The sequence below is a fragment of the Neofelis nebulosa genome, chromosome 4 (assembly GCF_028018385.1).
Source record: "Neofelis nebulosa isolate mNeoNeb1 chromosome 4, mNeoNeb1.pri, whole genome shotgun sequence".
Lineage (NCBI taxonomy): Eukaryota > Metazoa > Chordata > Mammalia > Carnivora > Felidae > Neofelis > Neofelis nebulosa.
The window spans coordinates 37,008,177-37,030,985 of record NC_080785.1 but is presented as its reverse complement, the minus strand read 5'-3'; the positions used below and the strand labels follow the sequence as shown (position 1 = coordinate 37,030,985).

The 22,809-nt window shown below is 37.9% G+C and overlaps 1 long non-coding RNA gene across 1 annotated transcript; it reads left to right on the top strand.

Annotated features, from left to right (window-relative positions):
• Window positions 1-4,189: 4,189 nt before the first annotated feature.
• Window positions 4,190-21,865, top strand: LOC131509105 (uncharacterized). Its single transcript, XR_009260290.1, has 6 exons — window positions 4,190-4,859; window positions 5,897-6,030; window positions 7,561-7,790; window positions 17,128-17,246; window positions 19,458-19,632; window positions 21,618-21,865. It is a non-coding gene; the product is annotated as an uncharacterized LOC131509105 (long non-coding RNA).
• The last annotated feature ends 944 nt before the right edge of the window (window positions 21,866-22,809 follow it).

The window sequence follows — 22,809 nt, the reverse complement described above, 5'->3', positions numbered from 1 at the left end:
TGCTAAATATGATTTAATCAGTTATGTAATTCATTTACATAAGAGGGTGAAATTAAAAATTTTCTGAACTGTTAACCCTATAAAAAATAAACACTCTACAAGAAACAAAAATGTTGGCAGATATAAATAAATTATTTTAAATGTGTATTGTATGAACTGTGATGAGAATGAATATATTCTGTCTCAAATCTTTGGTTTGGAGATGATCACAAATTGTGGTATGAGATCATCCTAACTCAGATGGCCTTTGAAACACATATGCAAAAGAATTCTCTGAGAAAACATTCTAAATTTTGGTAGGCAAGAAGAATTCAAGAATCCCCAAAACTTCTATGCATGTAAGAAAGAATGAAAATGCAAGAATCAGAGAAATTTATGTAGTGCTGTTTTCATTGCAAAGGTCAGAGCTGGTAAAGTAATTGACAAACATGTTTCAATTCTACTGCCAAAAACTGGAGAGAGTGATTGAAAGACAAAAATGGAATGTCATTGATTAATGATATTGACAATGACTTTTGCCCTGGGACACTGCCCATGGTCATGGTTGAACCTGACCTGCGTTATCTCAAGGGAGAATAGAGAGCTAAGTTATCAAATGTCTGCCTTCTTAAGTTGCCTCAGCACTAAGGAGATTTTTATGTTTATGGTGGCATCCATCCTTCTTCCCACCTTCTGAGCACCACTAACACACTCCATACGCACCTGGTCAGGGAAGGATGAGGAATAAAGGACTCCCTCAGGTGGAATCCTGGGATCGGAGAGGGCTGAGTTAATAAAATCCCGTCAAAGATTATGAATCTAAGAGAAGAAGAGATTTGCTCTTTGCTCACTTTCAGCGGCCCTGGAGGAAAGGAAATCTCTTGCAGAGTTCTCTCAGCCTCTGACACACAGGAGAGGCAAACACAGAGAACCAAAGAGCAATATATAGGCAGAGATTTCATCCTTGCTCCCCTGTGTATCCCTGATCCCAAGCACTGAATGTGCACAGTGTGCTACCGATAAATGTTAAATCAGATTATGGAAAAAAGTAAGATGCACCAAGTGGTTGGAGTAAAGTTAAAACTAATATCAAAACGTAGGCATATATTAGGATGCAATAGTTGAGCAATAGCACAGAAAAAATGCTAATAAAAGGAGCAGAGCCTGGGTGGCTCAGTCATTGAAGTGTCCATCTCTTGATTTTGGCTCAGGTCATGATTTTATGGATCATGAGATCGAGCCCCACGTCGGGGCTCAGCACAGAGCCTGTTTGGGATTCTCTCTCTCCCTCTCTCTCTGCCCCTCCCTCTCCCCTTTCTCTCAAAATAAATAAATAAACATTTTTTTAAAGGTAAAAGGAACCAGACTGACTATAAACTCCTCAAGTGTAGAAAACATGTGTCTCTGTATCTGCATTGCCAGGTTCCGCTTGCCACATTGCCAATACTTATGTGTTTGTTGAACACAAAAATGAATGACTGAACAAATAAGTGAAAGAATCCACAAACAAATGAATAAAATTCAGAAGAAATCAGCATCCCCCCCCACCTGCCCCCACAACCACCACCACCAAGTGGTCCTTGGGGAGATGACTGGTCCTTCCCACCTGGAAGAACATAGGACATTTACTTTCTGGAGTTGTTAAAGACACAGAATTCCAGGAACCACTGAAGGAGTGGCTGATTTACCATACCAAAAATAAAGGATGAAATATGAGAACACTGGGAGTAATGTATAGATTTTAGAACTTACCTGCAGAGGAAAAATACAGGTCGAATATAAAAAATAGGAATAGAAACATGACAGACTTCTCAGTAGCAATCCTGGATCACAATGGGGACTTTTTTTTTTTTTTTCAATTCTGAGGGTATATTATTTCCAATAGAGCGTTATATTAACAAAACAAACGGGCCTCCTGGGTGGCTCAGTCGGTTGGGCTGCTGACTTCGGCTCAAGTCATGATCTCACGGTCTGTGGGTTTGAGCCCTGCGTCAGGCTCTGTGCAGGCAGCTCAGAGCCTGGAGCCTGTTTCCGATTCCGTGTCTCCCTCTCTCTCTGCCCCTTCCCTGCTTGCTCTCTGTCTCTCTCTCTCAAATAATAAACATTAAAAAAATTAAAGAAAAAGAACAACAAACAGTTCTTGGGGCACCTGGATGTCTCAGTCAGTTAAGCAACAGACTTCATCTCAGGCAATGACCTTACGGTTTGTGAGTTCAAGCCCTGCATAGGGCTCTGTGCCTGGAGCCTGCTTCATATTCTGTATCTCCCTCTCTCTGCCCCTCCCCTGCTCATACTTTGTCTCTCTCTCTCTCTCTCTCTCTCTTTTTCTTTCTCTCTCTTTCAGAAATAAATAAACTTTAAAAAAACAATTCTCAAATATAAGAGTGAATTCAACAGTATAGATGATCACAAAAAATTCATATCCTATACACTGGCCTGTTGGAAACTGCTGAAGGAGGTAAATCAAGAAAGAAAGATGGAATTCCAGGCAAGAGAGGGAGAAAAGAACCTCTGGGTGACAGACATGTAGCAGGACCAGAGAATGAATACTTCTGATTGGAGCATGAGACCAGGAGGTCCCTCAAAGGACGCCACCAAGAGAACGGAGATAAACAATTATCGGGTGTGTTTGATCATATAGACAAGAGTTTGGTAGCTCCAGATGATTTGAGAACAAGTTAGTGATGAACAACGTGAACCTAAACAAAAAACAAACAAACAGGAAAATGTAAGTTGTACAAGAACATAATCAACTATGAGCAATACATATATAGCCATACTAGTGAAAACATGTACTGATTCTAGCCCAAACCGTGTTATAACTATATTTGAGAGGTGGGATGGAGAACAGATATGCATTGGTGGGGAGTGTAGAAGATAGCTAACCTCATAATGGCAAGTCAATAATGTCTGAATTTTAAATATTTTAAATAGCTGTCTTAGCATATTATTCAGAAAAATGGAAGAAAATAGATGACAGAGCTATGAGATGTGAACATGGATGCCTCTGATAAAGGGGAATTGACTATGGGTATGAGTGAGCTGAGGACTGCTGCTTTTGGTGATCAACCTTATAATACAATTGGACTTTTTACACCAGGCATGAATTAATGGGATAAGATAAAAATCAACTTAAAAACTATCAATTTATTCAAAAAAGCTATAAATAACGGAAGGTTATAGCAAGTTCCTACATGGGGAGAACAAGCACAGTAAAGATAATGAATCTCAAGAAAGAAGAAAAATGGGCCAAAAGATGAGAGAATTCATCCTCACAAATCGTGTAGTGACTATTAAAATGGTACGCCTTCGGGGCGCCTGGGTGGCGCAGTCGGTTAAGCGTCCGACTTCAGCCAGGTCACGATCTCGCGGTCCGTGAGTTCGAGCCCCGCATCGGGCTCTGGGCTGATGGCTCGGAGCCTGGAGCCTGTTTCCGATTCTGTGTCTCCCTCTCTCTCTGCCCCTCCCCCGTTCATGCTCTGTCTCTCTCTGTCCCAAAAATAAATAAAAAAACGTTGAAAAAAAAAAAAAATTAAAAAAAAAAAAATAAAATAAAATGGTACGCCTTCAATCTCACCTATAAAATGAGCAAAGATTACAAAAGCTGAGTGTTGGCAAAGGGGTAGGAACACAGGATCCACTGAACACAGCCTGAAGCGATCATGGCACATTCTCCAGGCAAACCCACACGGAGGAATCTATCTGGGGGAAGTCACCACAAGTGTATATGTGAATATTTATTTACTAGGATGCTTGTGGAGGTGTTATCTTTATCAGAGACAAATGGAAACATGAAAAATACAGGAACATGATTAAATTAGCTATAGCCTGCTTCCAAGATAACACTTACATAATCATTAAACTAACTTTTTTTTTAAGGTTTTAAAGCCAAAAGAAAATGCTGGGGTGTGTGGGTGGCTTGGTTAGTTAAGCATCTGACCCTTGATTTTGGCTCAGGTCATGATCTCACAGTGAATTCTAGCCCAGAGTTGGGCTCTGCACTGTCAGTGCAGAGCCTGCTTGGGATTCTCTCTCTCCCCCCCTCTCTCTGCCCTCTACTCTGCTCCCACTCTCTGTCTGTCTCAAAAAAAAAAAAAAAAAAATAAGTAAACTTTAAAAAAAAAGAAAAAAGAAAATGCTTATAATATGTTAAATATAATCTCAGGATAAGAGTTAAATTTATAGTCCTCTTCCAGTTACATCTAACACACACGTACTCATACCCAGAAGAAAATCTAGAAGAAATGTGGCAAAATATTAACAAGTACTATCCTATAAAATTGCAGGATTATGGGTTTTTTCGCACTTTCTTCTTTATACTTTGTATCATTTTCTAGGCTTTCTACAGTTGATGTGCACAACCTGTAAAATTAGGCCTAAACAGGCATTATGTCCTTGTTTTTATGGAAAATGTTTATGTTTGTTTGTGTGTTTGTTTTTAACAAGATAGCTTCTAATGGATATCTATGGGCAGGGAAAGATGAAACCATCTGAAAAAAGAGAAAATTAAGACTGCCCAGTCTGATAAAAGATATGGACATCACTTTTCCTAACACAGATTAAACATCTGTCACAGAGAAAAGATATAACAGTAACGGGGGCACTTCCACTATAAAGACATCTGCTAGAAATCTCATTACACTAAAAATCTGAGCATCAGACAGTCTTGACTTGTCTTGCTGACAATTTCATCTCTCAGAAGGTGGAGGCAACAAGTGTGCCCACCACTCAACTGACCAGGAAGAAATAAGTGGTTGGCACCGGGCAGTGCGAAGAAAGGTAGCCATGGACTTTGCAGTCACGTGGATTCATACCTGCCTGAAAACACACCTAAGATGCATGAATTGGTGTCTATGGAGATTTTGAAGTGAAAAAAAATTGTAAGTTCAATGACAGTGGTTGACCACACATTCAACACGTACTCAAATTCTAAATAACAGAGAGAGGAGGGGAGAAAAGTGTTTATTTTGAACCCTTCACATCTTCGAATCAAGAATTTCACTTTGGAAAGGCCTACGCAAGATATTTCTCAAAAATTACAAAAACACGTACAAAGAGATGTTTGCAACAGCATTACTGGTCATTGCAACAAAACCTGAAAAGCACCTAAGTGGCCTCTCAAAAGTCAGCATATACACTCCACAGAGCATTATGCAATCATGATGGTAGTTAGGAAGAATTTATGATAACATAGAAATGCGGGGCACATGGCCGGCCCGGTCAGTTAAGCATCGGACTCTTGCTTTCAGCTCAGGTCATGATTTCACAGTTCATGAGATGGAGCCCTGCCTCGGGCTCTGAATCTGACTCTGCGATGGGCTCTGCACTGACAGAGAGGAGCCTGCTTGGGGTTCTCTCTCCCTCTCTCTCTGCCCCTCCCCTGCTTGTTGTCTCTCTCTCTCTCAAAATAAATAAATAAACATTTTCAAAAAATTCATATGCTTTCAACAACTTAATATGAACTAAAAAATGAAGATACAAACTTTTACTGATTCTATTCTGTACTCAAAAATATAAATGTATATACATAAATATTTTATTCCCTGCTTCAACAAAGTTTGAATACATGCCCATTAATATAGTCCAGGTACTAATCTAGGCACAAAATGGGTGCTGAACACAAGAAATAAAAATCCTGCCCCCAAAGAGTTTTCTTTCTGGTAGGACGAGACATAAAATATTTAGAGAACTTAATTTTGCTTAGAGAAACTATGGGTGTTATAGGAGTGACTTTTTAAAATTCTTTCTCTCTACTTATGAAATGTCCTATAGTGAACATATATTACACTTACAATGGAAATATAAAATATTATTTTAAAATTAGCTGAAATGCATACATATTTAATAAAAGTGTTATATCTTGGTTTAATAATGTCCTAATCAAGGAAGGTAATACATTCCTTTATGTGTTTTTCAGATTACACCTGAATATTACACACACTCCTATACACCTCATTTTAATTAGGATATTAACAGTCAAGAATGCATTCAGAAAAGAATGACTTGAATGATAGGAAGTCTGAGGTTTATGTCAAAAGTGACAGAGCTGAGGTAAGTGGAACATTTAGACTAAAAAGAGACAAAAACAAACATAAAAGGTGCAGTGGGAAGAAAAAGGGAAAATCTGAGGTTAATTCTTATTCCACCATTCCCAATAAACCTCAGAAAATCACTCCCAGAAAATCATTCCATCCCTCTGATTCCAGGAGTGTGTGTGTGTGTGTGTGTGTGTGTGCGTGCGCGTGTGTGGGTGTGTATATGTGCACACACTCACATGCTGGTGAAGAATGGAGATAGCATCTCCTCTATCTGTCCTTAAGCATAGTTAAGAGGCTCAAGACCAGAGGAAAAAAAAAAGGTAAAAAAATCATATCTTTGAAAGCACATGCTAATTAAGAGGGGGAAAAAGCATTTAATACAGATTTTTAAAAATTATTTTTTAATGTTTATTTCTTTTTGAGAGAAAGAGAGACAGAATGGGAGCAGGGGGGGGAGCAGAGAAAAGGGGAGACACAGAATCCGAAGCAGGCTCCAGGCTCTGAGCTGTCAGTAGAGAGCCCAGCACAGGGCTCAAACTCATAGACTATGAGATCATGACCTAAGCCACAGTCAGACGCTTAACTGACTGAGCCACCCAGGCGCACCTAATATAGAATTTCTTATCAAGAAAAACTGTTTCTGTAATACAATATACAGCCACTATTAAATTTTTATATAAGTCCTACAGATGGTCTGTAAACATATTCATACATATGTGAGTATGTTTATATAACTTTTAACCAAAACAGGATCACAACTTATACAATAATCTGGCTTTAAAACTTGAATGACTTTTGATAATCTGGCTTTAAAACTTGAATGACTGCATGTATTGTTCTGAAAAATAAAATTTAGAATAATGGGTCAAATATTGGACTCAGTCTGAGGCGTACAGCAGTAAAACAGAACCTATCGCACGTACGCACAAATCTCCCACTGTCTGTGCAATTTCCAGGCAGTTACTAACGGACCATCTGATGTGGACATTTTGGCAGGAGCTCCCTGGGGAGGTTGGACTAGAAGACTCTCAACCCTTTTCCATTCTAAGACTCAATGATTTTATTTTGATTCCATAAATTGTCCATTGGGGCCTAGACATGGTGCAAGGAAGAAAAGTAACATTTATTGAGACTACTTTGACCTTTGAGCTTTGCATTGACACATTATCTCATCTGATGCTAACAAGCCCACAAAGTAATTATATTTTATAGCTGAGGAACATAAGAATCACAAAAACTGAGCAATCAGTCCAAAGACAAATAACCTTTGAGCCACAGAATCGGGGTTTAAACCCTTGTTTCCAGAAAGGGCTTGCTGTTTACCTTACAACAGTTCTGAGGAGATGCCTAAGGGGCTGCTTCAGGGACCAGAGGGCAGATCTGAGAAAGCATTGTTCTGGGACAAACACTTGGCTTTAATTACAACAGCCCTGGGGTATCTCTCATCTATCAGAGTTCATTTGAATCAGTGATCCCACTGATTAAAAAGAAAAAGTTTACAAAACACTGTATTTCACCATGTGTCTTTCCCTGTGTTTGTCAGGGAAGCCTGGGCTCCTGCAATTCTGCCCACATCTAGGAAGTCAAGAGACTGAAGCCAGTGGTCACACAAATAAAGCTGAGTTTCAGCCTAGGTGGTCCAGACCATGTCCTGGCAGCTCGAGGGTGCCTGGGGCGCCAATGAGTTCAAGAGAAGCAGGCAGACAGTGACCAAGTACAGACCAAAACCACCTCCAACACTGACCAAGAGAATCTCATTACCCTTGCAGGCAGGTACGTGACCTCTCATCCTATAGCTACTTTCCTGAAAACTGAGATGTTGCCCCTTTGCCCACTGCTCTTCTCATTCTAAATTTCTTTGAATTAACTCCTCCTCTCTCATGATTTTTTTTTTTTTTTTGCTTAAAATCTCCAAATGTGTACCTGAAGCCCTGACATCTATTTGGAACTTTAGACCTCTGTATCCAGTTCCTTGCTTTTGTAGCCCTTAGGCACCTTGCATGCGGTTCATCTAATATGCCTTCTTGTCTGGGCCTTAAATCTCTCTCTTGTCCTCAAGTATTTCCCATGTCTGTAAGGCAGAATCACAAGACATCCTGAGATATCCCCACTCTCCTCCCAATATCCAGCCAACTACTAAGGTCTACCAGTTTTGCCTTCTAAATTTTTCTGAGATCCACCTTCCCATTTTTATTACTGGTGACTTGAGCCCTCATCATTTGTCACCTGCACTAGCTTGAGTGTTCCTCACCTAGATTGCACAGGGTCAGATTTCCACCCTGTGCCCTGCATAGACCTATGTCCTAGAGATGCCTTACATGGGTCCAGCTCCTATCTTTTCCATAACTCACTTCTCTTTGCCATCATTTCCAAATAATTTCCCAAAAATCTCAAGTTGGCTTAGTGGCCCTTCTGTACGCATCCAAAGTACTTTGTGTATCACTCCGGCATGGTATGCATAAAGTTATATTGGAGACTTTTGGTGATGTTTGTTTTGGGGACAGAAACTGGATTTTTCATCTCTGTATCTCAAGTGCCTAGATAATGACTAGATTCTCAATAAAATGATGTGAACATGAACTAAACTGACACATAAAAGAAAGCAAAAGTTGTTGGATGAATATTGGAAGCAGGAGCAGTCCGAGAACTACTGATACTTTCTTCTCACCTCAGGCACAGGAAGGTGAGCTCTCCTGGGAGCTCCCATATTCAACTTCATTCAATAGACTTTTATTGGGTACCTTACAGATGTTACAAATACAGCATGAGAAGACCCAGTCCCTGTGGTTAGTAGCAAAACTTTGAAAGGCTGCTTTCTGTCCCTATTTGTTATCCATGTTCTGTATTAAGTCAGCTTTGCATTGTGCCTGGGCTGTGAGCAGTCTACTCTGAGATCATTGCCAGCAGTAACCACCCACCCTGCCAATGACTCATATCAGGACCCATCCACTCCTATACGTTGATCCTAAAATGTTCTTATGCTGTACTTTTAGTTTATATTCCATGAGCCAATAATGGGGGGGGGGGGTGGTAACTAGCTTATTTTCTTTCTCCTTCTTTTCCTAGCTTGTGCTCCCCTGGGGTAAAAATTTATCTTTCTCCTTCTTTTCCTAACTTGTGTTCTCCGGGGGTAAAAATTTATCTTAATTTAGTAATTTATGTTAAAAAAGTTAAGGTATATATTTTGATATTCTGGTGCCAAAGATATGCTTGAGCCAGTAGTACCCCTCAAATCATTTGTGTAGTCTTATTCTTACCCACAATACTGAAAGGTAAGTGGTAGAAAGTGCTAGAACCATGAATAACTAACACTCCATCTTTCCTGCCATTCAAATCTCAAGGTTGGGACAAGGTTAATGATAGGTTGCAAGGGAAAGCTCACAACTAAGGAGAAATCTACACCTGCTCTGCTTAGGTGTTTCAAATAGTTTTTCTCTAGTTCAGAAAGTGTTGTATGTCAGAGAAGTCCATGTAGCCATATAACTATTACCTGTAATAATTGAGATTACGAACACATGATTTACACAGTGATTTTAAAGTGAATTTGGTGAAAATAACAATTTTTATTCTCTTATATAAAAAGTCCTCCAAATGAACATATTTAACCAAAAGAGGTTTAAATAGTAAAGACTGGTTTAACCGTGGAGTGATTCTTAAAGGCTACACTCAGCTAAGCATTGGTTCCCAGATTTGTTACAATTCAGAAAATCTGGGGCACTTCTTTTAAAAGGTTCCCCCTATGCCCCTATGATGGGGAAATGGTATGCCTGGGGTGCAGTCTGGAATCTATATTTATTTGATAAACATTTGGGTGATGCTAAAGAAGCTAGTGTTTAGAGATACCCTTAAATACAGAGAATAAAGTCTTTCCAAACAAGTTCGTGAAATTAACTTAAATATTGGTTAATGTGAAACAAGAATGGAACACTTTATATTTTAGAATTATAATGTGGGATCTCAATTCATGCACCAAGGAGTCCAAGAACTATTGTTTTACATAAAAACTTATTTTCTAGCTCCTAGCCCCCTTCTGCTTAGATCTTGAAGACTTAATGTCAGCCCTTCCTGGAATCCTTCCAGGGTGGTGGACCAGTTCTAGGTTTTTACACAGGATCAAGGATGGAAGAAAGAGGTCCATCTGGCTACAGTCATCAGTCCAGGTCTTTAGGGCTGGCCATGTGGCCCTGTACATCTCAGAGCCCTTTGCTGCTTCTTTTGAAGTATTATGGAGGCAGGAAGACATTTTATGGCTGCGTGTGGTCCCCTCTGTCTACACTATTACTACGCAGTTATTTCCTTCTTGGGGTCTTGTCACCCTGTCCCATCTCCTCCCCCAGATTTGTTTTCAATAAGCAGGGCTTCACTGCCCCTTTGTCTTCAGGAGAGGTCCACAAGCCTCTTTCTTCTCCACTTTCAATATCAGTTTTTCTAGACTAGATAAAGTCTTTCACACTTCAAGTTTTGCCAAGACGGGGGCTTGTGCTATAAAATCCTAAACCCATACCCCCATTCAAACACAGTCCAGTCCAGGGCTTCTGGGAACCCAAGTCAGCAACAGCAGTGTTTACACTCACCCTCTACCTCTCTTATGAGGCAGCAAGTTAGGTTAGAATGGGAGGAAGGGAAAGGAAAATCTAGGAGAAAAAGTACATGTCATCAAATGTTATCAAAGCCACAATTAAAGGTGTAGAAATTCAGTATAAAATTAAAATTTCAGTCAAACATTGTATAATTTCCTAGTGGTATCTGATATTCACAGGTATTTTGGAAAAGATGTCATTCCCATCTGATGAAACCTATTTCACCAAATTTGAAACATAACTTTATAGTGTTGGATCATTTGGTTGAAAGGATCAAAAACTCCTAGGTCAAGTAAAAGGAAGTTATTTGAAGGCATTATTGGGTATTATTGAGGGTATTATTAAGAAAGGGCAAAAAAGCAAGGTAGAAGCTTGGGCATGGGAAGGCCGGAACTGTAAGTCAAGAATTAAGATCCCTCTCTTATAATGTATAGGGTCTCTCATGTTTGATTTTCCCTGCATATGTCTCTACTATTCTGATTTCTCTAAAACTGGCTTATTCTGTTTCTGTGTAGATTCCATAACTTGAAAATGGTTTTAATGTTGCATTGTATCGGCATCATCCTTGGCTTATCATGAATCTTCACATTAAACCCTTACCTTTGTTCATAAGCCCCACAGTGCCACCATCCCAAATGATCACAAGAGAGAATAAAAATACTTCCATTCTGGTCATTCCATTCCATTCATATCCAATCAACTGTACCCCAGGGATGGCCACTTGCCTTGTGCATCTACTTCTGGATGCTGTGAGTAGAATGGGTTCTCTGTAAAAAGGTACAGGATGCTATGATGATGTGACTACTCAAATTCAAATTTCCATCATTCCTTAATTCTGAAAACAATTATCTGTCAACTTTAAACCTTCTATATGCTATAAGGTTTCACTTTGCCCACAAAATATGATTATATCTTTTGTTACATTGGTAATGTTATAATTAATGATAATTAATTTCAAGATGGAATATCATCTCTAAGTTTATACCAATCCTAGATATATAACCTTGACTTCAGAAACCAACAAACCAGCCCGACAAAAAATAAAAAATACAATAGAGTTAAACACTCTCAATTCCAGATCTCTATTTTAGAGTCGTAAAACATTTTTTTGTCAAACCAAAGCGTCTCTACAGTTGAGGGTAAGAGACAATATTAGTTAATGTTTATAAGTGCCAAATAAATTTTATTTTAATTTTTATATCTTTTAGGTGACAATCCAGCCATCTATAAATTATTTTTCATCACAAATTTTCTAAAAGCAAAGGTAACTTAAATGTATTTTAAAAGGCCTCTGACACTAGGTGGCACCAAATAGCCACAATTCATAGACTATCCTAAAACCAAAGGCGGGCTATCTAAGAACTATCATTCTTTCTTTGCTTCTAATTTATAAAAATTAAAAACAAATTATTTGTTCTTTTTTTAGAAAAAGCAGGAAAAACTAAATTTTTTTCTAAATAAATAAAATTTACTATGATTCCTTTTTAATAAGTTGAAATGTATTCATTCATGTAGCCTATTAATAAATTCATGGTAACATTATTCATTGGATTTCAAAATATGGTGTTGTGTTCTTCTACTAAATGATTTCAGAATTAGAAATACTCATTTTTTATTTTGTTTTAAAGTATGTAAGATGGCCCATTCTAGACATGTGTGCGTGTGTGTGTGTGTTTAAGATCTAGTTTTGCTGAATGTAATCCCTGTCATTACAGAATGTGCCTTTATTTTAATAGTGATGTTCTCAGTCTAAGGATGCATTTGGATTATGATATAGGTGCTGTGGCAAGAGATGCTTCTCCCCACCTACACTTGTAAATTTCCCTCTATAATACAGGGCTCACCACACTACTTTAGGTTTTTGTCACCTCAAGGTTTGACTACTGCCATGTCCTCTACCTTGGTTGACAGAGGAAAAGCCCTGGAATATTCAGCTAGTACAGAATGTGACAGCTTGTCTGTTTAGCAATGCCAACCACACAGAGCACATTATACGGATGCTCTGTGCATAGCTCTGGCTTCCAACAGTCATTCTAGGTGTTCATTTTAATTTATAAAGCTCTCCATGGCCTAGGACTTGTAAGTAAGTTATATGACGTCCTCATTCCCTAGCCTGGCAGTTAAAGGAATTTACCAGGTTGTCCCAGATGGGATGATGAGCTCAAAGTTAGAGGTCCTGGACTCTACTACTCAATCTCATTTTCTGGCTTGAAAAGAACTCATTCTGCCGTTCTTCATGATCAGAATTTTTTGAAAATGTGGGTCCTTAATTTAGATTGTATAAATAGTGTTTACTTGTGTAGGAAGGAGACAGGGACTAGCAGAACACAGGGTCATTTCAGTTTTCTCTGCTGATGGAAATATTCTAGCAGTAGGTGTCTATTACAAAAATTATGAAAACTGAAATTAACAGAATAGCATAAAACCAGTTTAAATGTACCATAGTTCTTTCTGATTGTCATTCAGCAAAGGTTTGTTGAATGTTGAGTATGATTAAGATAAGAGATTGCAAGACACTGAGGCAGTTATATAAAACTACAGTTATTAAGTGGATAATTGTAACAAATATAAACAATAGGATTGAATGGCAAGTTTTTTATTGGAATTACACAGTATGTTTCCAAGTAAGTTTTTGCTTTGGTAGAATATAAAATAAAGAAAAATGTAAATACCTCAAGATAATAAACTTGCCTATATTTCAAGCAACTAAAAAACCTGGTAACTGAATTCAGTATGGATAAGTAAAAATAAATTATCTTGAATATTTTTAACACATAATACATACATATTGTGTGTGCGTAATTTTCTCAATCAGAAACTACTGATTAGAAGAAAACAAGGGCTTAGCAGGTATTCTATTTCAAATCTGTGCCTTTTTCAGGAGCATGCATTTCAAATTTCTTCTACATCCTGAAAAAGAAAAGCAGGTCAATTAGGGTATATTCTCCCGATCAGAATCTAGCATATCTGGGGAAGATTCATGATTTCCTACTTTTAAACATTAGTTAATTAAAAGGCTCTATCTACATTTACCATTTAAAAAAATAGGTTTTAAAATAATGGCTGGGGAAACAGCAGTAAGAGAAATGAAATGTTAATATGTACACACTTCCTTTAATTATACTAGAGCTATGTTTTCTTTAATCAGTGGTAGTGACAGTAAACAGATATTTTTACTGCCAGTGAGAATGACTTTTACAAAGGTTAGAACTTTAAGATGGAAAGAAATTTTTGCATAAACAAAAGCAACGTGTATTTTAATAAATTTCAAATATTAAGTCTTTTAAGTTACTGTCCTACAAAAGAAGTCTACACCTACTCTAAAGCCCCTTCTGTTTCACCTGCTTCTCTGTCATTACTTGTATTTTTCTCTTTTCTGAATCAAAAATAGCTTTCTATTTGGTTTCCTGATTTTCTTCAGCCAGAATGTCTTCCAGCAACTGCTTTTCCAGGAGTGATGGAAATGTACCCACAAGATACATCCTTGAACACTTCTGCCTCATGTTTGTTAGGGTTGCCCAGCTGATAGACTGTTAGGCTTCAGTTTGGACGTCGTCTGTTTCCACATAAAGCGGACACAGAAAAACTGATAATGAGTTTTCTTTTTCCACATAACTTTGGCTTTTCGGGGTCTTTTCTGGTTCTATACAAATTTTAGGATTGTTTGCTCTAGTTCTGTGAAGAATGCTGGTGTTAACGAGCATTGGTTTCAATGGCCACTGACCCCTCTCTAGAGCTACGTTATTAGAGATAATGTATTGCATGTGTATAAAAATGCAGGAAGCAACTGATGAAGTTTGTTCTGTTGCGAAGTCTGTAGTCCCAGAAGCAAACCGTATACTTTACTACTATATTATACCTATAATGTGTAGAACCAACCGCCTGATACTAAGACAGCTGCTAAAAGGCAGAGGGGGAATTTCACAAAAACATCATCTTGAATACATCACTTTCACATAGCCAAATATCTGTGCACTGTTGTTGACCCACTACAAAAATAACATGGATTTTGATTGAAAACATATCATTAAAAACATATCCAGAGATGGTTAAAGCAAATCCTCTTGGTTTTGTTTCATAAACTTCATTTCCAAGAATAATGGCTAATATTTTTAGAAAATTTACTCAATGTATCAGAAATCAGACTGAGCATCTTACCTCCGTTATCTATTATTATTTGCAAGATGCTGTCAGTTGGGATTTATTACATACACAAATGTTGGCCAGCTCACACAGCTGAACTGTCTTAGATTTGAACCCAGACATTCAGATAAGAGAGGCTGTATTTTAAATCATTTCAACATAGAGTTCTGTATTTAATAGCATAGCTTTCATACCAGTAATTAAGGTTTTTAACCAACAGGTAAAGCCTTATTTTTCATATTATTACTGTTCATCACTATGAAAACCTCTTTTTCTGACTTCATTTTCATTTCATCTTAACTATTCCTTTTCTTTATGTAACAATTCATGAATATATCCTTATTGGAGAATATTTAAGCAGCAGGTATAAAAGATCAAAGTCCCTCTCACTTCTCCAGTCTGAGTTCCCATTTGAAAGACAACATATGTCAAAATTCTGTTGTAAGCCATTTCAACCCTGTTGCTGAGAACTAACACACATACATATAGAAATATTTTCTGAAAACCCAATTGTACCTTGCCCATTTCTCCTAGTACCCCTTCGATCACTGAACATACATGCCCATTCACAATAGAAATACCATTTTCATGTATTCTTAATTATACTATACCCATTCTTCCAATATTATTTTTAATAACTATGTCTTACATCTTCCTTGGGAATCTTCCACATTTTTTTCAGCTGTTTCTAACATTTCATCATTCGGACACAACACATTTCAAATTCCTTACCTACTCAACAAACATATAGGGTGTCTTCACTTTTATTTTTCTATTATAAATCAGAAAGTGACATTCTAATACATATTACTACTGTACACACAAGTGGGTCTTTGTTTCAAATATATTCATAGGGGGTGTCTGGGTGGCTCAGTTGGTTGAGTGTCTGACTCTTGATTTTGACTCAGGTCATGATCCCAGAGTTGTGGGATCAAGCCCTGCGTCAGCCTCCAGTCTGCTTGAGATTCTCTCTCTCACCCTCTGCCTCTCTCCCCTACTTGTGTTTTCTCTCTCTCTCTAAAATAAAAATTAAATAAAAGAATAAAATAAAATAAAATAGATTCCTAGAATGTTGGCCTAAGAGTATGTATATATATATACTATACATATGTATATATGTATAATATATACATATTATAATTTGTATTATGCACACATTAAGTTAAGAGGTTAAGGTAAAAATACAGACATCCAGCTCATCTTTAAAATCAGAAGATCTTGGGGGGCGTGGGTGGCTCAGTCGGTTAAGCGGCCGATTTCAGCTCAGGTCAGGATCTCGCGGTCCGTGAGTTCGAGCCCCGCGTCCGGCTCTGGGCTGATGGCTCAGAGCCTGGAGCCTGCTTCAGATTCTGTGTCACCCTCTCTCTCTGCCCCTCCCCCGTTCATGCTCTGTCTCTCTCTGTCTCAAAAATAAATAAAACGTTAAAAAAAAAAATTAAAAATAAATAAATAAATAAATAAAATCAGAAGATCTGGCACGACCAAGTCTATATTCCTTAGTGGAATGATGTCAGCACACTTACATAAAGCAGGGCTATACCACCTACACGGAGTGTGCCTTTCCCCATCTGCCCTGAGATGGACTGAGTTTCTCAATTCTATTTCCTCCAAAGCCCTGAGACAGTTTGACCACTGAATTGACTACTCCTTAGCATATAAAATTTTAATCTAATATTTTAAATTAAAATTTCACCTTTTATTTGCTTTCTCCATTAATCCAATGGGTCACCAAGCTCATTTAATTTGCAAAAGTGGAAAACATGGTATCATCAGATGATTCCTTCAAAGAATATATATACTTTTAAAAAAAATTTTAATGCTTTTTATTTATTTTTGAGAAAGAGAGAGAGCATGAGCAGGGAAGGAACAGAGAGAGAGGAGGGAGACACAGAATCCAAAGTAGGCTCCAGGTTCTGAGCTGTCAGCACAGAGCCCAATGCTGGGCTCAGACTCTTGAACCAAGAGATCATGACCCGAGCCAAAGCTGGACTCTTAACAGACTGAGCCACCCAGGCGTCCCAAGAATATATATGCGTTAATCAATAGTTTAGAGCCACTTCTTTTGGGTTTTTCTGATGATACAAATTGTTTTGATGTATGACCAATATTTTATTGGGAACTTTTATTTCTATATATAACAAATGAATCAATTAATACCAGATTCAACTGAAGATATTTGAATTAGACATTTTCACTGAAGTAGATGGAATATTTTAAACTTGACACTCATTTAAAATAACAAATACCAAAACTATTTTAACTGACACTTTAAAATCTCACAGACTGTTTGTTGTATACTAAATTATCTCCTTAATACCTTGAACAGTGACCTCCTTGAATTATAAGGTACTTTTCTACAAATGGTTTTATTTTGTTTTGTTTTGCAGTCTCCATTTCACAAAGGACAAGTGGCCACAACTGTGCTTTTCTGTGTCATGCAAGGGCACAGGAATTTCCCTTATATCTGTCAACCAAAGTTGGCAGTTGGAGGAGAATTCTCTCAATGGTGGGTAAGGGTTACTGCTGGGGGTGCAGAGGGAATTCCTCTGTCTCTGGGTGAAGAGAATCTCTACGGCTAGAGAATAGCTCCCTGTAGCCTAAACAAAAGGAAGACCTGATCAGTGGAATCAAGGATAGATATGTTCATTTATTTCCATGTTCTCCTTTTCCTGTCGTATGTGAATTCTTATTAAGAAGACAAATATAAAATTCTAAGCAATTAAATTTTTATGCAAGAATTATGAGTTAGCAATTCCATGTATACAGTCATCATCATCTCTGCCTCAATAATTTCTCATGGCCCTTTTGAATTCATTACTTTCAAATATTCAGTAGCATCTCCAGTGTGCCAGAGGCTGTACTAAGTGCCAGTTACAAAAGGGTGAGGGAGGCAGACTAGACCTCTGCCATCATGCGACTTACATTCAACTAAGAGAGAGAAATAATAAGCACACATATACTTGTTGAACTAATTAACTAGCTAACTAATGAAGAAGATACTTCTGATAATGATAGGGTGCTATGAAGCCCAGCAAAGGGCGTGAGAAGATGAGATGATGTAGGGAGTGGAAATACAAATTAACACTTCGAAAATTATTTTACTTAGCTCATTTTTTACAGAACCATCCTTAATTATAGGCACCTTAACTCTATATGGATTTTTGTAAAGTAGAATGCACTTATACAAAAGAAATAGGATAGTGAAGGGTTGGAAGAAGATGCCCTATAAGGAATGGCTCAAAGATAGGCTGATATTTGGATTATAAAAGAAAATTGTGCAAAGAGAAGCATGGCACCTAGGTTTAGATAATTTGGAAAGTTGTCACCAAATAAAAGGAACAGAACAATTTTATGTTTCATATAGGAAGAACTAGACTAGGAATAATAAGAGAAAAGACAAAATTCATATGTATTGGACCTTCACTATGTACCCAGAAGTGTATGCTGTTTTACAAATATTTAATATTATTATGATTCTTTTGATATTTTTTTCTTTTATTCCTTTTTATCAGAGCGCTGAGTTCCATGAAGTTAAAAAACACACTCAGATTCCCACAGATAGAGAATGGTGGAGCTGGAATTTGGCCTTGAACCTTTCCCAAAGCTAACGTTCTTTCCTCTGACACCTCTGCTCCTTCCTGGTTTTGGCTTAATATAAAACAGAACTTTCTAACATCTAAAACTGCCCCACCTGGTGAAGTACTGGACTTCCCATTACTGAACCGTCACTGAAGAGGTACTTGGGTGAGATTCTTGCACTGTGTGGAAAGCTACCCGTAAGGGCTCCTACAATCCTTAGAGACTGCAATTTGCACTAACTGAATTAGGAAGTCATAGTCTCTAGCACCCTCTCCAATTGGTAGGAACTATACACATCAGCACAGTTTACTTCACAGGATTAGCAAATCATCACCTGTTAGAGATCTGGTCCCTGCAGGATTTGGAAGCCTGTTCCAGAAGTGGGAAACCCTGAAACAGAATGAGACGACTGTATTAGACACCAAAGGGAAGTGGGCTAGCCCCGTAGAAAAACCGTACCTAGTCCACAGTTTTGACTAGGACCAGATTGCAAAACACCTTCCCAATTCTGGTATGGTTTTCATTTTCTGAGGTTGTAATTACCTGGTGAAATCGGGTCTAAATATTGGAGACCCAGCAAGAATGAAAAAAATACTTTGTAATATCAGGGATTTTTGTTTAGACATTTTTGGTAAACACCTCCTCAAATAGGACACAAACAGGACATTTCACATTTCACATTGCTTTTATCTATCAGTAATGACTGGCATTTCCACCTCCATTAAAATTATCAAAAAGCCATAATATCTTCAGTGTAATAACTGGTTCTTTTGAGTTGACAAAACTTACCACATACCCTTTAAGTCTTAGTTTTAAGTCTGTGGTGAGTTTTTAATTCAAACTAAACCTAAAGTTTTAAAGCCATTTAAAAAACCCAACTGTGGAATCTAACACTCAGTGTTCAGTGGTTAAGAACTTCATAGTTTGATTTTGTGCTATATGGACATATACGTATCTCTTTTTATTGGTGTTAAATGTATAGGCCATCAATGTCCTCCACTGACTATTTTCAACATGTTACTGAATTGTTTCAAAGAAGAGACTAATCAGCTTTTGCTCCATATTTTATGATTTTTATAGAATTTTTAGCTTAATTAAGTTGTAATTGAATTTTATTTACTTACATTCTGTTTTGCAGGATTAAATAATCCTAGTTGCCACAGTTTCTCATTATTGCATCCATGAGTCCTGCTTTACCTTCAAACACAGTTTGGCCTTCATTGGCCCTCTTAATTACATATTTGAAGTAAGACAGGCGACACTGAAGTTGGGACTCACTTAGCTAATGAGATTGGACTAAATCATGGCCCAGGGTAAGTTGGTTTGCTAATTTCTTAGAATTACTAGTGCTAGTCTGGAAACTTTAAGAGTGATGTAAAAGAGGCAAAATTAAGGTAGTTTGCCTTTAGTTCCACTTGAGTTTGGGAACCTGGCATTAAAGAGGCCAACCAGAATCCAAATGAATATTAATTTAACAATTAATGAGCAGAATACAGAATGCGGTAGGGAGGGGGGCATCTTCAGAAAGGCTATCAGTGCATTTTTGTACTTTCCACCATTCTCCAAACTTTAATTTGTGAAGACATGTTTCATCACATTTTCAAATTAGCCTAGATTCTATAAATTTTTCTTTTTCATTAATTTTGCCTGCAAGGTATATACGGCTGCCAAATATTTCATGTAATAATTTTATATCACCAATTCACATATAATAAAAGAAAAATAGCATTCTTCTCATCCAAGCACATGCACACACATACACACACACATATATCTAGTGATTTAGCAAAAAATGTTTTGCAAAGACTATTAGCCATGTATCATGTTGAAATTATTAAAATATAATAAAATAATGTTCTATTATTAATATGTATACTAATAATAAAAGGCTAACTCTACATGTATGAAAAATAAAGTCATATTACCATCGTCAAATATGCAGGTGATTTTACCAATAAAAGCAGTATAAATATAAGTAGCATAATGCAAGAAACATCATTACCATTCATTAAATCAACAAATATTTATATTTTTCCTAGATGTTCTGTTAGGATATGGGAACATACTGATGAATAAAACTGTTCCTGCAATTGAAAATCTCACCTTCCAGCAGAGAAAGAGACATAAACAGATGATTTTTAAAACAATGTGCTATTATGGCTCTCAAAGAGTGGTCTGCAGACCAGCATCAGTAGCATCCCCTAGGAACTTAGACTTGCAAATTCTGTTTGCACTGCAGACCTACTGAATCAGAATCTCTCCACAGGATATTGATAAAGTTTGAGAACCACCTTGCTACATTTTTACGTAATCCATAGTGAGTAAAATATATGAATACAGATGCTGTTGCTTAGGGGACCTTTAAAAGTGTGACACAGAGAGTATCAAGTCTTTCAAATAATGATGATCTATTTTCAGCTCTTTCCTCTGGCGGGATGAGACTTTTTCTGATAATGGGAATGTAAGAGATACCTTAAAGTAGGGTACAGAGATGCCCAATCAGAAGATGCCCTTCCAAGATGGGTAGGTGATTGGAACCAGAAAGCATATATTTTGCTGTGCTCCCTTGACCTAGTTACTTACCTGGGTTTATAAAAATGAACTTGGGAACTTTCAGCAGTGCATAAATGGACTGAATCTAAATACCTCCTGAGGCACAAAATGCCAATAAGAACTGTTCTGTCTCACAACAAGACAGACAGAGACCACAGGTGGTGATGGTGAAGATGCCCCAGAGAGAAGGCCCAACACTTCAGTGTCAAGTCAGACTAATGCCAATAGTCCCCAGAGGCCACAAATGGACCTTGACAGGAACAGACACATATTCTGAACCTGGTTTGCTTACCTGGTGGTAGATGCAAGTCCTCAGGGTAATATAGAAAGAACCCAACAGAAAATTCTGCACCATTTTGGGCCGAGTCACATTTCTTCAGACAAAGAAGCACACTTTACAGCTCATAAATGTCCAATAACGGGCAAAGAAATGTCATCCTTCAAGTGATGGTTTGATAGAAAATTAGAAAGGGTAACTGAAATATTTGTTTTCTGAAATGGGGGGCAGGTAAAGACCTAAAGGGCAGGCTTACACAACTTCACAAGTGTGTGCTCACACTCAGTAGGAGGGAAGGTTAAGAGAGGATCTCCATTAGATTCCTCAGCTTTCTAAAGGATATGAGGAAGAGGAGGTGGGGAGGACACTAGCAGGACTATAATCCTTCCCACAGGAGGAGGGTATTGGGATGATGATACTTTTCTCATTCTCCCCGCAAAGTACTTCGACTTTCCTTTTTCCTACCAGATGCAGTAGTAAACCAGGGCTGTCGCTGTGGGCACTGGAAAGAGCGATGATCCCTCAGTAAGAAACTGGAACTATACCTTTGAAAATTTATGTCAGGGGGCGCCTGGGTGGCTCAGGTGGTTGGGCGTCCAACTTCGGCTCAGGTCACGATCTCAAGGCCTGTGAGTTCGAGCCCCGCGTCAGGCTCTGTGCTGACGGCTCAGAGCCTGGAGCCTGCTTCGGATTCTGTGTCTCCCTCTCTCTCCGACCCTCCCCGTTCATGCTCTGTCTCTCTCTGTCTCAAAAATAAATAAACATTTAAAAAATTTAAAAAAAAATAAAATTTATGTCAGAATTTCTAGGGCCTGATGAGGTGAACTTTGCATTTATCCCATCGGACAAAACTGGGTTGACAGTCAACTGGGTTGACTAGTGGTCAAGATAGCCCATTAGTTCTGTCCTTACTCTATATGAAAAGAAGTAGGCTGAGCAGGAGGCACTTGTTGGCCTAAGATGGCTAGTATTGCTTCTGCAATCTGGACTGGCATCATGGCTGAACTTAACATCCTTCCCAAAGGTGAAAAAATTTAGATTTGAATTTAGTACAGAAGGAAAAATAGTCACTAAGAGAATGAACAAGTGGATTATTCAATGTGGAAAATCCAATATTATATTGCTTCCTCAAAAGGCTCATAGCAAGAGATGATATCATCTCCTAATTTAATTATGCCAAATATCTGAAAGGGTGAAGCCACTTCTGCTTTCGGAATCTTGTAAGAGTGAATAGAAGCCTGCAAACCTGAGTGGCATCTCAGGCAGATGGGAGACATTTTGGTCATACAATATATAATGATGGACTGGACTAATTGTTAATGACTGAGTAGTAGTCCAGTATTGTGCTAATATCTCTTGACCAGTTTTTTCAGTTTATATCTACTACCGTCCTGTGAAATGTTGTGACACTGGCACTGTTGGTAGGATTGTAGTCCTGATATTGATGGTCAAGTGTGTTGGGAAACTAGTTAAAGCCTCCTCAGCATGTAATACTTGTGGAAAATGACTGGCCTGAGAGAGAACTGCATTTAGCTAACCATCAGCAAATTCCTACCCTAAATTGTTCTACACAAATTCATCACAAGATACAAATAGTGGTAAATCTAAGGACAAAAATATGAAAATGTATGTAATGGCTTTATAAGATGGATTAACTTTT